This window comes from Tympanuchus pallidicinctus, unplaced genomic scaffold (assembly GCF_026119805.1).
Source record: "Tympanuchus pallidicinctus isolate F22 unplaced genomic scaffold, pur_lepc_1.0 scaffold3, whole genome shotgun sequence".
Taxonomy (NCBI): domain Eukaryota; kingdom Metazoa; phylum Chordata; class Aves; order Galliformes; family Phasianidae; genus Tympanuchus; species Tympanuchus pallidicinctus.
The window spans coordinates 99,065,697-99,085,143 of NW_026294747.1; the positions used below are offsets into that span (position 1 = coordinate 99,065,697).

A 19,447-nucleotide genomic window follows, 5' to 3' on the forward strand; every position below is an offset into this window, starting at 1 on the left:
ATCCACAAATTAAATGTCACCCTCCATTTCTCCTTTCAGTCTCTTGTGTCTCAGAAGAATAACAGCACCTACACTAACTATTTATTTACTAAATAAATACAAGTTGAGGATAAGACTTACGTTGCTATTCTAACTAGAAACCGTAAATCAAAATTCAGCACAAGTTGATCATAGATACAGAAGCAACTTTTTGACTCAGAAAGTATCTTATTCAAGTAGTTATAATCTGAGTGCATATCAAAGGAAGTATGTACCCAGTGTACAAACTTGGCAAGGGCAAGTAGGATTTTTCCTATTATTTCACTGTTTCCTGCCAGTGTTTATCTGCTATCCTATAGCAAGGTACCTTCACAGCCCCATCTGTAAGTCTCTGAAGGCAGTCCATTTTTATAAAAGCATCTCTGTGTGTGAGGATACCACACTGTGCTTATCTGCTTTCCTGAGGCTTTTGTTCATTGATTCTCTTACATAATGGAAAGTCAACAGGCTTGAAACAGGAATGCAGTGTTGCATACATGAAGCTTGAAGAGCATGCATGGCTACTGTATACTACGTGCTCTGAAATCTGGTCATGATCCATTTCCTCCACAGTATTACAAAGTAGTGAAACCCCACAGCACCTGATATCCCCTGAGCAGACTGGCACAATACGGGACTTACAGTCTGGAACAATTGTGCTCCCTCAGTTTCCACACACAGGCGTCACAGCACAACAAAGAAGCCCTTCCTGCCTGGCTTTCCTGTGACCTGTGCCTCCACAACTGCCAAAAGTACTCAAAGCAATACCAACCTATGGCTGTCCTACAGCCAAATGCTTTGCAGATACAGCAAAGGGGAGAGGCCAGGTTTTAGGACTCTGCCCTTACATAAACAAGGCTATCTTACACGTTCTTCCCACTTGATATGCTTGTACAGTGTGGTGTAGTTGTGCCTTTCCGTTCACTGATGACAAAACCCACAAACCCTCCCACTCCTGCAGTTCCTCAGTACAACTCTGCACGCATACCTTGAGAGATCAACTACATTTATTTCACTTATTTTGTTTTTATAATAGGTCTCACTGCTAGCTCCCACAGCAGCACCATTCACCTCACAGCACTCTTACTAAAAAGTCAAGATATGTCAGCAAATCCCTCTACCAGCCCCCATAGCTACACCTATGACGGTGAACAGAGAAAAGTTGCCAGGTAGCTCTACAACCCATATAAACAAAATAATTAATTTGCATAATTTAATAACATTCCCTGGTTCTACACATTCTACATATTCCCTAGTTCATAATATTCAGAATTTTGCTCTGAGAAGGTATGAGTTGCCAGCTGCTAATTAAGTTCTGTCATTTAACATTTGTGAAGCGTGTAGTGAAGTGTTTTTATTATTTTAGGATGTGTTGCTGGTATCAGAGTTACTAATGCCTCAGCTTAATTCTTCTTAGAATCCAAACTAGAAGTAACAGACGCTAAATAAGAATGCTCCAACTCTTCGGCCCACTATTTGGGCAATAGTCAGATGTAGAATTATTTCACAGGCCAAGAAACTTCATAAAACAACGCTCCTGGACCTACAAATAAAAGTCCTGCAGATGAGCTACAGTGTGAGTGGTTAGTGTTATAGATTAGGGAAAAATATAAAGTGTACTAGCTTAATATGTTGCAAGAGAATTAGGAGAGCCTGCCACAACCTGAGGATGAAGAGCAAGACATCATGATCCTCCTGCTCTACTCCCTCCCACAAGCCCCCCGTGCAGCAGTGTGGTGCCCAGCACAAGAAGGGCATGGATCTGTTGGTCAGGCCCAGAGGAGGCCATAAGGCTGATCAGAGCACCTGAAGCAGCTCTCCCATGGAGACAGGCCGAGAGAGTTGGGGTTCAGCACAGAATAGATGACATGGCTATGAAAGGGACACGCGTGCTGAGAGTGATCAAATTATGAGCCACAGACAAACCACTGTAAGTAGTCACTGGCAATGATCCCAAATGCCTTTAGTTGTGAAATGTTTTAAGAGCCCAAGATACTTTCACAACCACACTGATAATCACTGCTGTTCACAAAGCACTTTCCATTTCTAAGAGGTAACAGAGAAGACAAATGCAATCAACTCCATGGATTTGATAAACTCAGCAATAGCTGTACACTCTTTAAAGTCTTCTGACCAGCCACAACTGCCAAGGCAGTTAATTTCCAGGTCTGTTTTCCTCCCATGCCTCTTCCCAAAGTCCAGCATGCAGCTAAACAAACAGAAAAACACGTTCAGTGAAACACACACCACCACCCTGTTCACATGTCAGATGCTTCAGCAGTACAGACCACCTAAGATCTGAAGCTGCTCTTAAAATGTTATCGCAGAGAATACCAGACCTTCTCAAATGATCATCTCTGCTAAACTGCCTTCTGTAAAGTAGTATATGAAAACCACCTTTTTTTAAGAGTACTTCCTGTACTTTGTTTCCTGTACTTCCTTAGTCTTTGTTTCAGAATGGTGACATCCAGCTATATAATCAAAATTCTCACTTTGCAGTATCTGCTGGAGAAATTCTCAGCCACAGGAAATTAACATAGATGTTTTAATTACAGATCTTCATAAACCTTACCAATCGAGATCTGATATCAGTCAAGCCTAATGATCACAGAAACCAGCAAGCATTTCAATGACCTTGCAAGCAAGAGAAATAACTCATGGTAGGTATTTAACTCAGAAGTCCATCTTACGTGTCTTCTTCTCCAACCTTGGCTTTGATATTCTACATGTTTCTCTTTGTTCCTCCTCCCAAAATTAGCTACGAACATGAAGCTGGTGAAGAAATTATTGGTGTAACAAACAGAAGTCATTACTGGGATTCATGACAGAATCATTACCTTTTAGACAGGACTTGGCAACAGCCTTTCCAGAAAACCTACTGTAAGAACCCAGCAAAAACCCAACTAGTCAGATTGCTACCCCATCACTCTGGACTCTTTTAGAAAAAAGAACCACCTCATCTACTCCATACTCATGAACTCTCAAGAGTTGTTTTTCCTCTTTTCAAATGTCTATTTATAATGTTACCAAATGATTTTCACATGGTAGACAGCACAGAAAGCCATTGACAGAAGCTCCCAACATTCCACTGTTAACCAATGAGTGCTTCAGCATAGCTGAACATTAATAAATTACTACTAATATTTGTTGTTTAAATTCACAATCACAAACATGATTTTTATTCTGTATCAAGGGAGCTGAAATCAGTAAACATAATCTCAAAGTACTCCCCAGTAAATGCATGCATACTGTTAGCATCTATTACAAGCAATCATTTCTATTAAAGAAAAGAACCATTAAGAACTATCTCAGCTCAAATTCCAGATACTTCATTTCTTTAGCACTTTACCTGGTAGCATAAGAACTGAAGTACTTCAATTGACTCGATGCTGCTGTTTTCCAAGCAGCACACAAACTACCTAAACTGTAAGAAACAGCACCTATCGCAACTTATAGTTATCAATTTCAGTGCCTCATCCTCACTCCTAACATCTCTTATTAGCTAAGATCCTGCTAACACCCCAAATTCACCATGCTCCATGTGAATTAAAGTTACAGAAATCTAAGCGGTTATCTCACCTCCCAAGTCATGTTGGTGTAAGTTATAAGCAGACAGGACACTGACACCAACAAAAAAGTCCATCAAATTCAGCGTAGCACATATGCCCCAATGCTGTTGTAAGGGGTCACTGCACAACTCAAGACATCAATTGTTTTTCAGAAAGCAATCACTTTGTTTCATATTTTGCAGGCATGAGAACTACACAGCCTTTGTACTTCATTAAGTTCTTAACACTGCTAACTGAATTAACTTGTGTGCCAGAACTCTGACAGGGTAAGTTATCCTAGAATTGTGCATGAATATACAGTTTTTCAAATCCTCTTAAAGCCCTTACATAACATTACGTGCATTAAAACAGCAGCTCCTTTACATTATTTCAGAAGCTGCAGCACTGAAGTACTGTGGCAAGGAAGATGAGCAGCACTTCATGTGTTACTAAAGTTAACAGCTTATGCAATTTATTATTAGTGTATTCATCACAAACTGCAGTTCAGCACTATGTGTAAGAGACAATGTCCCGGATCTGAACCATGTTTCATTGATTATTTTTTTTAAGACATAATTAGAAAACAGTACTGAGTAGAAACGAATAGAAGCTCATCAAGTTTTAAAGCGTTTTAGCACATTTTTGAAAGTAGGAAAAAAAAAAAAACAAGAAAAAAGACTGTATTATTTTGTGCTAGCCACACCAGGATACCGTGCCCTTGAAAGCAGGACAGGCAGCAAAGCAAGACAAAGGCACTGAGTTCGGCATTAGAGCTAGTAGGATATAAAGGGCAGCAATATGCTGAAGGTGCAGATCTGCAAAATGACTCAAATATGAGACTGAAAGTACAGAAGTCGGACCTTAGAAGAGACCAGGTTGGTCAGAAGAGTGCATGAAGAAGATGACTACTGCAAGCAGACAGGTATCTGCAAAGCCGTGTTCACATGCACAGTCTTAACATGCTATTTAAAATAATCGTACGGCAGACAGACTATGCATCCACAGCACAACAGGGAACAGTGACTGTGACACACCACCCACACCATATGGGAACATTAGTTCTTGCAGCAAGACAATTCAAGGAACATCGCTAACCCGTACAGAAATTTTGGTACCTAAAAAACACACGAGCAAAGGCAACCTGTTCCTCCTTGCTTCACATTTATTAAGACAGTTTATCCCTAAATTTAAGATGCAACTTCCCCTTCTTGTTCTTGTTAGAACCCTCATATGTGGGCCACAAAATTCACTCAAGACAGTCAGATGATCGCCCTGCCTTAGAAGATGCCTTGCTTACCAAGCACTTGCCCAGCATTCAGGTTAACTTCTCTTCCCAGTCACCTGGAGCACTGCACCACCACTCTACTCCTTTCATGGCCATTTAGAATAGTCAAGAAAAAAGTGAGACAAGACTGGACTTTCCTCCCCTTACCTTCTGCTGTTGAGTTCCCAAATTTGGATTTTTCAGACACCAAGTTAAAGGACATGTACTAATCTATTCAAATTAACCTTTCAACATTTCACAAGGTAAAACCTAACTGCATTAGTTAGCAATGACCATTAATTTTTCTAAGCTTGTTTCATGTTCCTTCTTTCCAAGCAATTGTACCAAAACAATTATCACCTGAATTCCCACTTTCTGTGATGTGCTTACAGCTACTTAAAAAAAGAAACACTCATTAACCCAGTTCTTAATGGTGCGTGCCTTGCAAAAGCTGCCTAATTCTAGCATAACCATCATTTGCTCGTAAACACTTTCATATAGATTTCATTTTGCTGAGATTCATTAACTGGTCCATCCCCAGAGCCAGGAGATCTAAGTATATTCAGAATAAACAACTCCAAAGAGCAGCCTATATGACTAAGTAGTGACTGCACTACAGAGGGCAGGAGTAAGCAGATTTGCTTGCAATTCATTCATGCTGGATGGCTCTAAGTCACACAATACAATTCAGCTGTTCCAGGAACTGCAATGGTACCACTGAGGAAACCACTTCTTTGCATATCTGCTCATAACCAGCACTTGAAAGCAAGGTGATCGGCAAAAAACAGTCCATGCATAAGCAAAAGCCCAGAGCTGTTGTTTGCTTGTTTGTTTTTTTGGGTTTTTTTTTTAATTTCTATATCCCCATCTAAAGATTTCTCCACCTAGAACAGGTGTTCTAGCATCACTTCCCAATAAAAATACCTAAGGCAAAAATAGGTCATATTTGTCTCCAACCATCCTCAGGCCAACGCTAGCTTTTTCCCTAGCGGATGTCCTCCAATACTTCATTCAGCCGACTTATAAAGACAAACATACCACACGCAGCTGTCCTTTAGCTATCCCTGAGCCTTTAAATCGACCGCAAACATCTGCAGAAGTACACTGAACCAGCGGAGCTCCAGCTGGCTCGATGTCCACAAGGCACCTAGCAGACAGCACAGAGATCTCTCCGGGACTCACCTACTTAGCCAACCGATTCGCACAGCACCCCAAGGCGGCACACTCAATGCAATAGGTGCACCGACAAAAGCAATAGGAGCACGGAGGAGGAACACGGGACGCTCGCGCCTTCGTTCTCGCGCTCCGGCTCCCGGCACAAGACGCCGGCTCGCTTTCCGCACAAACCTGTTGGCTTCGCACCCGGTTCCGAGAGGCAAGACGCACCGTCATTCCCCAAACACCCCGCGACCGGACGGGCTCTCGAACCGGATGGCTTTCCAGTTCGTTATTTCCCCCCCGCGAGCCACAGAAAATGCCAGGCGGTGCCGGCAGGGCGGCGGAGGGGCAAACCGCGCCGTTCTCCGCGCGGTGACCCCGCGGGCTCGGGCAGGGCGCAGCGCGGCGGGGACGGAGGGCGCAGCCCGGCGGGGGACATCGGGCCGAGCGCACGGCCCCGCGACAACGGCCCTCCCCCTCCGGCCCCCTTCCCGCGGCCCCGCCGCACCGACGACCTTCGGGGCCCCGCCGCCCGTCTTCGGGGCCCGGGCAGCCACGGGAGCGGCGACAAGGCGGAGGGAGAGGACGAAAGGGACCCGCTGCACCCCGCCGGGCCGGCCCCGTCCCCGCGGCCCCACCCGAGAGCGGCCCGGCAACTTACGGCGTCTCCTCGGGCCGCCGCGCCCCGCGCCGCCCTCCGCATGGGCAGCGCCCGCCGCGACCGCCCGCGGGAACGGGGAGCGCGGCGAGACGAGAGATAAAGGCTCGGAGACGGCGGCGAGGAGATCGGCCGGGCCGCGGGGATCGGGGAGGGCAGCCGCGGTAACTCGCGCCCCGCGCCGGGCGGGATGACGGACGCTCGGCAGGGCCGCGCCGCTGCGGCGGCTTCCAGACGCGACTGACAACAACGGCCGCGGCTCGCGGAAAGCTGGAGAGGCGGGGGGGAGAGGGTGGGGGCGGGGCCAACGGACACCCGCGCGAGCCCGAGAAGGCGGGAGCACCGCGCCTGCGCTGAAGGGAGGCGGCGCGATTGGCGTCACGGCGGCCCAATGGCGGGAGGGCGGGCGCGTCAGGCGGGGTGAGGCCGCCTGAGGAGAAAGCGGGGCTCGGCGAGCGGCTCGGCGTGCGCGGCTGACGGCTCCCCGGGCCGGCTCGTTCCCTTTCGTGTCGGGCTGTCGTTTCTAAACACGGGTAGTGGAAATGGCCGCAAGAAGAAGGGAACCTGATGACTACCGCGGGAAGGCTGAGGAGAAAGTGAAGCCCACGAGGTCAGCGCCCCTCAGCTGCCCCGTGCCGTCGAAGGGCCGGAGCGCTAGGTGGTGGGGTTGGGATACAAGCACGGGTAGTGAGGGGAACGGGAAGCACGAGGAAATAGGCCGGGGTGCGGCTGTGCACGTATTTCAGAGGGCAGCACGTGCTCGTTTAGTGCGGTGCAGCTCCCACATGCTAAAGGTTGTGAGCAAAGCCGTCGCTCAGTATCGGGGATAAGTGAAGACTTTCTTCCAGAGATCGCAGAAAGAAACTCTTTGCATAGCCAGGAAAGGGAAGGGATTTAAAGTGGCACATGTCAAAGTCAGCTTTTCTCAGATAGAAAATGCGTAAGGTATGTCGAGTGACAGAATACAGAACTTTATTATACTGAAGCCCAGTTTTAAGCAAATATCTGGTGAACGCCGTTCTGTTTTCCTCATGCTTTGACAAAACTCAGCGATCGCCCTTTCGTGAATAGCCCATGCTGTGCTGCACAGCTGGGGCTGTTGAGCTGACCTGGATTGCTGGGTTTGCAGCACACATCTGATGTAAGAGATGACAACGGCCAGCCCGCTGTCTCTGACTACCTGACCACCCCTGATTTCTCAGGTCTTCATTTGTAAAGGTGTGCAAAATGCATCACTGGGATTTCTGAGCCTGCTACATCCAGATGGAGCCAAATGTCTCCCATTCTGTAAAAATTAAGCCTAGATTATTTATTTCACTTTCTAGTTTAAAAGAGCTATAATTTCACTTGTTTTTCTGTATGCTTCACTTGCCTCTTGGAGAAAGCAGAATCTTAGAAAGACCGTATACGTATTAAAGTTATCATGAATCTTCAGTTCAGTGCTACTAACTCTCCCTTTGCAAAATTTTTGGGCTAAAAGGCTGCTTTTATTCTTTATTATTTCTTAGAAATCACGTTATCCGTTGAGTTGAAACATGAAGTATCACACTTAGATTTACTCAGGTTCTAAACCACTCTGTGCCTTTGTGCATTTGCTTACAATGGTGAGCGGGTGAGTGGAAAAGGATACACTCAAAGAGAAAAGTGAATATTCTTGCCCTTGATATTGTTAATGTGAGTTACTGTACTTTGAGTCACTACTGTATAACACGAAAGTTCTTTTTCTCAAAGGGATGAGTCTTTGTAGTTATGCATATGTGAGTCTAAAAAGAATGAGAAGGTCAAGGCTGTATGCAACACTTAAGGGGAGATGACAGGGACTGGAAGGAGTCTGGCACTTGCAGTAGGCTGGAATTCAGCACTTGCTAGTTTGCTGTTTTTCCAGCCAGTTTTATTTCTGTCTATATTACATTGCGTGCTTCTGGGATGAGACCAATATCATTCCCCCACCAGGCTAACATAAATTTGCCATCACATACGTGGTCATTTGCACTGGGCTTTGACTTCAGGGGCACAGCTTTGTTTTGGTTTTGTGAGGTTTTTTTTGCGGTGAAAATTTAATGTGAAAGCTACATGCCTGTGAAGTCAGACAAGCTGCAGCTAGGGGAGGTCAGCAGCATAGCACTGATTTTGGTTGTCCTCAACTGGTTTACCTCACAATAAGAGTACAGTGCCTTGTCTCCACATTGGTTTTAAGAGATAGTAATATGCGTTAGTTAAGCCACAGCAAAAATGCAGCTCATCCATCAGTCATAGCCTGTGTGTATTCGTCTAGGCAAGATGACAGCAATGGCCTTGAGTATCTGAGAGGTTGCTCATGGTGTGTATGCGTCCAAATCAGACCAGACAACATTCCTTTTTGCTAAATTCAGCCTTCTACTGTAGACAGAAAATGGTAGACAGTATTTGTTTTTACAGGAGTCTTACTGGCTCACATTAGAAGGAACCTTGTTTTATGTAGGGTGCTAAGAGTATAAGTCACCTGTGAAAAGCATGGAGTATGTAAATACACATGAAATTGTTAGTCTGCTCTACTACGTGTGAGAAGGGATGTGTTTTTCAAAAGATGAGTCATGTCAGTTCCCCTGTTTCAAAAATTAGGCTAATACCTAATGTAAATTATTTTGCACCTCTCCACTGAGATGTTTGAAATGCAAAGTAATGAAAAATTTGGGGATGTTTCAACGCAAATGAGACTTTGGACCAGTCTTCGTCTGTCTGTCTGTCCTCCCTACTAACTCCTAACAAACTGGTCAAATCTAAAGAGGTAGATCTCTACAGAATTACCTGTTTTCTTAAGTGCCATAAAACTAGGGCTAGGTACTAGAGAGTAACCCTACCTGTACTCCCTGTAAAGCAAATGCTGCAGTGTGATCTCACCCTTTATTAGTCATAGGAGAACCCGCATGGATGAGAGTGGCTTTTTCCCCTCAGGGTGGAAAAAGCTTCAGTCAAAATTCACACTTCATTAGACACTGGATAATCTGAGCGTGAGGCTCAAATCCATAGGCCTCATTAATTCCCTTTCATTATTAAATTATTAACAGTTTCCCTGACAAAGCAGAACAAAGCAGCTGCCTTTGGACAGATATAGGAGAGTACAATTTATACTGAAAGTTATGGAGGACATTCAGCTATTACATTTCTTAATAGTCTCTGTGCTTACATCTGAAAGTTTAGTACATTTCTATCATCAGAGTAGCGAACTCAGGTTTCTGAGGTGAAGTAGAAACTGCTATAGACGTCCAAAGGAATCGCGTACAGTCTATTTTCTGAGATCAGAGCTCAGCTAGAGTTGCGATCTGCAAGGACCTCAAGGACAAGAAGACAAGCTTCTGCCACAGCTTCCTTAGTTAAAGACTGAAAAAGGAAAATGTGGGCCAGTTCCTGAATGAGGCAAATGATCTAGTAACAGTGGAAACAGATATTGCTGTGATACTCAAAGCCAGCTTTGCCTTAGACTTACTGGCAGTCTCCTATGTCTATGTGCTTTGGATTCAAGGAAAACAGCCAGGAATAAACGAGGATCAAATCAGTGATTACATCAGAGAGCTCAGTGCATAAACATCCATAGAATTGATTGAGTTGTGTCTGGGGATGCTGAGGGAGCTGCCTGATGTCCCTGCTGGTCTGTGTTTATCTTTGAAAGGTCATGGAAACTAAGGGAGGTCCCCAGAGACTGTAGAAAGGCAGATGTACTCATCTTGAATAAAAGCCAAAGAGAAACCATTGACTGGTCAGCTTCACTACAGCCCGTGTGATCCTCCTGGGACACATATGTGGGCACAGCAAGGAATAACCAGCATTCCTTTGCCAAGGCTGAATCTTTGTCTCACCAACCTGATCACCTTTTATAATAAAATGAGTGAGTGTGGACAAGGGGAGAGCAGTTGATATCATTTACCTTAACTTTATGAAGGCTTTTGGCACCATCTCCCACAGTCTTGTCTCCAGATTGGAATACTATGATCTGGACAGATGGATAACCACGTGTCAAAGAACTGGTCACATAATAGGCATAAGGGCTATGCTCTAAGGCTGTGCTCTATCTGGAGGCTAATAGCAAGCAGAGTACCATAATGTTCTATCCTGAGACCTGCCCTGTTTCATGTCCTTGTCCTAGAGATGACAGAGTGCCCTCTCATAGAGTTCGCAGAGAACAGCAGCTTATTGGGATCAGTCAATGCAGTCAAGCTGCTGTTCAGAAGGTCTTAAAGTGGAGAAACAGGATGACAGGAACTTTGTGAAATTAAGACAGGACAGAAGGTACCTGGGACAGACAGACACCTTGCAGGCTGCTGAGGTGGGGAGCAGATCTGCAAAATGGGGGTCCCAAGTGTGGTTGGGTAAACCCAAGCCAGAAGGCTCCAGGCAGTGGTGGTGGCCAGCAACACTCAGGGCTGTGCCAGCAGAATGGCCAGAAGATCAAAGGAAGTGATTACCATCCTCTGCTCAGCCCTTAGACTGCTTCTGGAATACAGGTCTTTACAAAAGTCTCTCCTCCATCCAGGAAGGGGAATGGAATTCAAACGCCCAAACAGCAATTCCCACCAGAGCCGAGGACTATTAGAGTTGCTGTCCACGTTGAAGGAGGCACATACTGTATCCCTTCATGTGTTGCTTGCTTTTTAGCAAGGCAGCCAAACCAGCTGGTGACACATAAAGTAGAGGCAACAATGCAGGAGACAGGACAGGCAGCCCTTGTATGGAGAGCAATCTTGGGATGCAACACTATCTGACTTACCCCAGGCAAGGGCAACAAAAATACCAGACTCTGAGTTCTGCTTGGCATGGAAGTAGTGTAGAAACTTTGCTGTTCCCTTGATACCTTTGTCCCACGTCTAGCTCTTGTGAGTTGAGGACACAGCTCACAAGCTCCCACTTCACTCAGAAAGGAACAGGATGTTCAAAGAAAATCAAGCATAGGAATTGCGAATGAAGTCAGTTGTGAGGTGGCCTCACAGTGCCTCAGTTGGAAAGGATAAAAAGGTATGAGTCTGCAAGGGAAGGTAGAAACAAGGTCTGTAGACATGCCATTAGTGTTTTAGGTGATAAACTGATTAAACACAGTAGAGTTAGGAGTGGTTCTAAGGTTGGTGATTTGCATTCCTTTTCACTTGTGGTTTTGGGCTTGGCCCAAGTTATTTAGGAATTCCCAGTAACTCTTCCAGGAGAGCTGGAGTGAGAAAATGTGAGTCAGTCCCAGAAGAAAAGTGTCCTCAGTGCTAATGTGTAACTTCATAGTAATCATGAGTTTGACTCAAGAGAGAGGGAAAGGTGAGGCTGCAATATGGAGCGTGGTGCTAAGTTTCTTCATGCAGGTGTCATGCTGGCTGGTGAAGACTTCATATGAACCAAATATTGAAAATCTCCTATCCACCTTGCCAGGGCAGAAGAATAAAGAATGCAGCATTGGCCTTGGAGGACCTAGGGAAGGCAGGTCCTACAAAAATTGTCCTTAGGCTTCTGAAGAACAAATCTATGTCTGAAAACAAAAGGCAGAAAGGATTCTTTTAATTGCTTTATTAAGCATGGGTTTTGAATGGTAGGAAATACATGAAAGCAATCTTATGAATGCTGCCATAAGGAAAAGGTACACAAGTGATTTGTGTTAAAATCAGAATTCTGATCAGCTGACAAATTACTCAACTCCAACATTTGCTACAGAAGTGGTAAGTGCTAATGGCTAGAATGTGACCTATATTCCACAGTGCCACGTCAGTAGACGTCAAAAGACCAAAGAAGCAAGTGTTTAAATGCCATTTTAGCGTTATCCTTGTTACTTATTTTAAGTCTGATGTAATACACATTACCTACTGAGGGATCCTTAGGAATACACATTCCTGGTTAAACTGCAGCAGTTCTTTCCTTGCACTTAGAAGAACAACCAATCACATACAGTGTCCTGTGAAAAATAACACAATTTAACGTGGGGACCTATAGCTTAAGACCTGTAAAAATGCTTCTCAACAGAGTAATGTCACAGATTTAAAAATAAGCCTATTCTTGGAAGGAAAGCTTGAGAATTGCACCTTTGAGAGCAATTGTAGTCATGGAACAGCAGTAATCATGTTTTACACAGCAAGATGTGTTTCCATGGAGTAACTGAAGTTCACCTGAAAGGCCAGTGGTGCCATTTTCACAAGTGCAACATCTTCATTTTTAAATGAAACATTTCAAAAATTCATGTCCACAATTTTGGGCTTGTTGGTTGTTGTTGCTTTTTTTGCAGGGAGGGTGAAGTGTTCTGATGAATGCCGTGTTCACTTTCACATCTGTTTGTGGTGCACAATGACCTCTGCTAGTGCAGTAAAAGCAAATGGTTACAGCAGCGTGATTGAATTCATCCCATGGACTGAAGAGGGAAAGGCAGCACAGCTCTCCAGTGTTAACAAACTTTTCACACATTCCAAAGAATTAGCAGCTGCAGCCCTGGTCTATGCTTCCCTGCAAGCGCTGTGGAAATTGTATCCACCTACAGCTCAACTCCAGTCTGGCCTGTGTCTCAAATCTCAGGAGATGGTCCTTCTACTTTGTTGGGTGTTTTTTTTTCTGCTCAGTCTTCTGTACTCAGTCTTGTTTATGTAGACTGAGAAGAACGGTATGCATTTAATTTATCAGATTTCTGATTTACAGAGTTGCTAGCGAGTGCATAGAATTTCTCAATTCAGGCTGGAAAGAAAAGAAAAGCAGTGTTTTTATAATGGCTTTTGCTGAGTAGGTGTGCAAGAAATTGAGGTCTCTGTGAGAGATTAAGAAAGGAAAGAACCGTTTTCACAGCAAATGTATCTTAGAAAAAAAGGAAAGAGGAAATAGAAATGTGACTTCAGAAACCTCAAGTTTAAAAGATCTGTCATGTAATACAGCAGCTGGAAACAGACAATGCAAAATATCTGTGTTCATACAATGCACAGTTATTTGAACAACCAAGAGGTTTGCTGTGTTTTAGATGATCTCCATGCTGTTACTGGCAGCTTGGATAAGTTCTTTAACATTCTCACTGTTTAAAAAAGAGAAGCAATAACGGAGCCACATTGTTTCAAAATCTCCAGGTTTAACTTGAAATGAAAGGCAAACCCTCAAACATAATTGAATGCAGAACTTTAAATTCCATCTCCATGTTTAGACAATGACATTCTCTTGCTCAACGACATTTGTTGTCCATTTACAACTAGAGGATTAGAAAAGAAATAGGATGTTGTGGTTCCTAATTAGAACATTTGTTTGAAAGAGTTGTCTTCAAGATAAATGCACGGATTTCTCTGTGTTCTTGCAGAAACAATTTTGTAGCTGGAATGGATTTGTTGCTGACATCTCTGAAACAATGTTGACATCTTCTTGAAGTTGTACCCAGCCTTTTCCTGCAAACAATCCTGCAGAGAATCAAAAGAAACCAGATTATTTGGGGTCTGAAACAGAGCAAGTTGTATCAAGAAGCCACTGTTCTGGTTATTCTCTGTTCCAGAGAAAAACTACAATTAGCCTTTCTTAGACTCAAACCAGGGGAATGTCTGAGATTTCAACTCCCTTCTCTCCATCAGTCAGAAGATTGGAAACTCAAGTTAAAAAAGAGCCCTTTAATTTTAGGTTTGAATTTTGTTTCTCCCTGTTTGATAGCTGCCTGCAAAGCAGTGTTTGTGCCATCGCACTGCAACCGCATTCATTCTACAAATATTTTAGAAAATGATCAAGACTATTTATTTAATAGTACTGTAATGTATAAGTGAGCCTATATTACTCGTAGTGAATATGTGCTTTGCTGTGTTGTATCCTCATGTCAGCGTAACCCTATTATTATAAATCAAACGGAGGATTTGACAGACTATTGCAGTCACATCTTGCTCACAGCTCCCATTGTTCTCTCTCACATCCACAGCGTGCTGTCTGTAAAGGGAACAAACCCCAACAGATTATTTTGCTTCATTTAGCAGCTGGGTGCATCCTGCTGTAACATCAAAGATGTTTTACCTTCTTTGTTTTTACTAATGAACTTACCATCTTATGCAGTATCTCTGAAATTAAAGTAAATTGTTAGAAATGTATTTAAAACACTTACAATTCACTAATATGTAAGCTCTTTAGGAGCAACTCTGCAATCTTATCTGCAGGAACCAAATACTCTCCTTAAGAGGTACATTCCTCACCTATTGCTTGAACTAAGAAGGGGTGGGGACATTTCTCAAGCAATCACCCATTTAGAACGTTTCCAGTTGGAATCACACCTGATGGTTTAATACTGCTGAGTATAATTATGGTAAAGTATATATCATAACGAAACAAAAATAAAGCAAACCTAAATGTAAGCCGTTTTGACTGGTAATGCATTCTTTCCTATCTTTTCTTTCACATATCCATAAGCTGTAATTGGAACTCAGCTTGGAAGAAGTTTCTTGAGGATACCATTTTCTCACCATTTGCTTTAAATTACTCATTGAATAGTTTAGTATTTTACTGCTTGTTTTAAAATTACTGACCTGTTTGTTTTATTGCATCCCAAGAAAACACAAGCATGTACATGTAATAAAACTGTTATGATACTTGTTTTTGATGACGAGGCAAGCAATTATGCTAATCTAGCTGCTCAATGCATTTATGACTTGTGCTGGAGTCAAAGCCACACCTGTCTGCCCTATCTCTAACAAGAAATGGGAGTTTAGGAACAGCAGTTCTTCTGAAGTATGGGTAAAACTTCACTAGAGTTCATACCTGGCAGATTCTTTCCACTCCAAACACCCCACTCCCCAGATATCTGATCTTTAGGATATCTGATCTACAGGTCACTGGGAAGGACTCGCTGCTGAGTCATGGAGAGTTTTGAATACTGTTACGACAGCTTTGCAGTCTTTGAGAGATCCAGGATCTTATTCCAATAATAGAATTTCGGGGAAAGGTGGCTAGTAAGAAGTTCAGTCGTGTCACACCTCATGTAATTTCGTGGGAAAATCCACTGTTCTGTCCTTTCTCAAAGGTCTTCATTTCTTGTGGGAAGAGAGAAAGGATCAGCAAAGATTTGGGAATCATGCTGCCAAGGAGAACAAATGTTATGGTTGTCTTTTCTTTATATTCTGTATGAAGACAGGTAGAGAGAGCTGGGATTGCTCAACACAGAGAAGGGAAGGCTCCAAGGAGACTTTATAGCAGTGTTCAGTACCTAAAGAGGCCCTACAAGAAAGCTGGGGAGAGACTCTCCATCAGGGATTGTAGTGGTAGGACAAGAGGTAATGGCTTTAAACTGAAGAAGAGTAAATTTAGATTAGATATAAGGAAGAAATTCTTATGGCTATGAGATGCTGAAACAGGTTGCCCAAGAGAAGCTGTGGATGCCCCAGCTCTGGAAGCGTTCAAGGCCCTGTGTTGGATGGGGCGCTGGGCAGCCTGATCTAGTGGGAGATGTCTCTGCCCAGAGCAGGGAGTTGGAACTGGGGGGGTTTTAAGGTCCCTTCCAAGTTGATCCATTCTGTGATTCTACTGGTTCAGAGCAAACCCACTTTAGGATGGGGCTTGGAGGTGCTGCAATACAGAAAAAGAGCAAGTTTTGAGAGAGCTGGTAGACAGGTGACCTTGGCGCAGAGGAGTCAGGACAAGCATTGGGTCTGTAGGTATCTTCCATTACAAGCATCTTGGAGGTACAGTCTTGCCTTAATGCCCAGTTTCCTCTGGATTGAAATCCACATAAATCTGCCTGCTCAGTGCCTAACACTGGCAGACACAGGTGCCTCTGTGCTCAGAGCTCTGCTCAGACCCCTGAAATAATTACTTAGAAGCTTTGGGGTGCCAGCCAATGGGAAACAGCAGGCATGGGGATTAGGTGGAATTCAGGCCAGCAGAATCTGGGACTAAGATCAATACTTAGATTAATTGAAAGTATTATTCAGCCCTCTCCCTCATTTTGGATCAACCAGCAGTCGGTCTTTTCTCTCTCCTAGAATGTTCTCTCTGAACATTCATGCAACCGGGAACAAATGTATCCCGATGTATCCCTCCTTTAGACTTTTCACAATTAGTCCTACCAGCTGCTCTCAGAACTGCATTCCGTCTAGCAGCCATGTTCAGAGTGCAGCGTAGTGGCTGTCAGCTGGCCAAGCCTGCACATGCTTTGGAGCTCATCTCCAGTTTCCCAGGGAACCTCTCCTGGGTCCTCTCACAACGTTCCAAGACACCCAGGAGACATTTCATTAGTGCCACTGTTCATGGCTTAGTACATCCCGAAGTAATCAGCACATCAAAGGTGCATTTGCATTTTTTATTCTTCAGTTTCTAAAGCAGTAAAATGAATTGCTGGCCATACAAAGCTGATTGTACTTACAGCAGTAAAACTCAAGAGCCTTCCTCTGAAGCCTTGAAACTGTCCCTTATTCATCTCATCTACGCAGCCAGTGTTGGGCTCGCGCCTGGTACTGCTGATATCCATCTTATTATGTTGATCGACAGGCCACTGTTCACCCAACAGCTACCTATGCTCCATTTTATCTGTCCACTACCACTCAGGACTTGTTATTCTCCAAAGATCCAGGTCTCTCTCCCTGCCCATGCTCCTAATGTCATCCTGCAACCATAACAGCTTGTCTACTACTTTCCACCAGCAAGCTGAACTTTCTCCAAGGAGTCATTACTGTATACACAGTATCTTTACTCAAGAATAGGCTATTTATTTCTTTGAAGAAAACGAAGGATAAAAAAAAGCATTGGATATTGGTTTAAATTTTCTTGGTAAGCTTTTCCTTCAAAACAGAATATTTACCAAAGAGCAAATACTGCTGGGAAAAGCAAAGGTTTAATTAGAATGTTTTCAGTCAGTCTTCATATGCATTCATTCATCTGTCTCTAGAGGCTCTGGGACCCCTGTCACAGATGTAGGCTTGATATGCACCTTATCTTGTCTTCTCTACACACACTGGTCACAGATGTCTGAATACTACATTTTCCATGGCAGGCTGAGGCTTTAATGCTTTCCCCTGGAGGAGAGATAAGAGCTAGAACATGTGTAGAATGCATTACCTTTTCATTTGCAATCAGTGATGTGTAAAGTTTCTAAAAGTTGTCAACACTCTTGTGATATATTCTATCTCCATTAGAGAGAGAGAGCGGACAGGGATACATAGTCAGATGATTTTTTTGGTGAAGAACCTCTCTTACCAGCCCAGGACCATCCTCTATCACATCTGTCTCCTGTAACGAAATACATGGCCTTATCGTTTTTCAGTCTTATTCTTCTTTCTTATCATTCATATTTAATGTATTTCTACCTTCTGTTTTGTAGCTGCTTACATTTTATTGATTCTCAGGAACAGTTTACAAGTCAGTGATTTATTATCTTTCACTTCTATTTGTGCTGACAGAGAACATCCCCATTTTTCAACTTGAAATTTAATGTGAGGTAAAAAAATATTTCTGGCTGAAAATGTGAGGTGCACATTTAAGCCGTGCTAAATGTTATTACATGGATTTTTAGAAAAAAAGAGAAGAAAATTCATGGTTAAGGATGACACCTCATTTTCTGCTCATGAAATATTACGTACTACTACATACATAGCATAGACAGTGTATTAGCCGTCACTGGTCTGAGGGCTGTGCAATGTCTGATAAGAGAGATCATCAAGGATTCAGGCCAGACTTTTGAAACTTAGGTGCCAGAAAGTGGGCATCCACGATTTTTGAGGGATGAATTGAAGATCCTCTGAGCTTAAAACTATGGTACAGCAGGACCCGTCCACAGAAATAAAATTGTAATTTCACACAAACCAGCAACTCAGAATGTCCCTTACATGGGGTGTAACACTGTGTCACCTCTCAAGTGTAGGTGCTGAGGAGTATGAGCAAAGGGCAGAGGCAGGAGTGACATGGGGGAGACAGGGACCAGCCACATATGGCCGCTGCCATTTATCTCACTCTCTGCAACTCCCTGAAAGGAGGTTGTAGTAAGGAGGGGATTGGCCTCTTCTCCCAGGTAACAGCGATAGGACAAGAGGGAATGACCTTAAGTTGTGCCAGAGGAAGTTCAGGCTGTATATTAGGGAAATTTTCTTCTCAGAAAGTGCAGTGAGGCAGTGGCACAGGCTGCCCAGGGAGGTGGTGCAGTCACCATCCCTGGAGGTGCTCAGGAACCTTGTGGATGTGGCACTGAGCGACGTGGTCAGTGGGCATGGTGGGGTGGGTTGGGGGTTGGACTAGGTGATATTAGAAAGCTTTTCCAACCTTAATTCTGTGATTCTGTCCTGCTCTTTGCTCCTCTCTCCTTTGTATGTGAGATTTTTGCGGATAGGATAGAAAAAATTTACCTTGCAGCTGAACTGACACAGCAAGATAGACATAGGGTTGCATCTCCAGTCAGCCTGGGAGCTGCAGGCTGCTACCTAAAAAGCGTTTTTTCTAGGAGCAGCAATTTTACAGGATCAGCTGTTGGTTTCAGTGTGAACAGCTTGCACGGGATTTACTTACCGCATCCCTTTTCTACTGTCAAAGAAAAAAACAGAGCACAGATTGGAGCTCAAAGCCAGGGAAGAATGCTTTCAAAGAGAAGCTCTTAGCGTTGGCACTGCTCGAGGCAGTTTGGGGGCTGTGGGGAGGGGATGTTGATGTGCAGGACAGGCTGCCAGTCTCTTGTTTTCCCAGGGTTTTGGAAAGGATGGGCGTAGACCTAACATCATCCCCATTGTGTTTTGAAGGACTTTTAATAATGGGACTGAAATTTGATCCTGTGATCTACAGATGCTTGTGGTGCGCCTCCCACCAGGACCTCAGCCCTGGGCTCACTGCAGTAGGCCTGCAGTCTTCATAGGTACTCCAAGCCCCTGCACGTTG

General features: G+C 43.9%; 2 protein-coding genes across 8 annotated transcripts in view; one reads left to right on the forward strand and one right to left on the reverse strand.

The window, feature by feature from the left end:
* The window catches only part of SNRK (SNF related kinase), a 38,405-nt gene extending 31,517 nt beyond the window's left edge, over positions 1-6,888 (reverse strand). Inside the window, exon 1 of one of the 2 annotated variants that reach the window (XM_052695893.1) lies at positions 6,650-6,888. The gene's annotated coding sequence lies outside the window, so the exon portion shown is untranslated. Of the gene's footprint in view, positions 1-6,177; positions 6,198-6,649 lie in introns of those variants that run through there. The other variant, XM_052695894.1, reaches the window with a different exon arrangement.
* Positions 6,889-7,090: 202 nt separating this feature from the next.
* POMGNT2 (protein O-linked mannose N-acetylglucosaminyltransferase 2 (beta 1,4-)) overlaps positions 7,091-19,447 on the forward strand; it is an 86,990-nt gene continuing 74,633 nt past the window's right edge. For all 6 annotated transcript variants that reach the window (XR_008209575.1, XR_008209572.1, XR_008209573.1 and 3 more), the window contains exon 1: positions 7,091-7,256. The gene's annotated coding sequence lies outside the window, so the exon portion shown is untranslated. The remainder of the gene's footprint in view (positions 7,257-19,447) is intronic.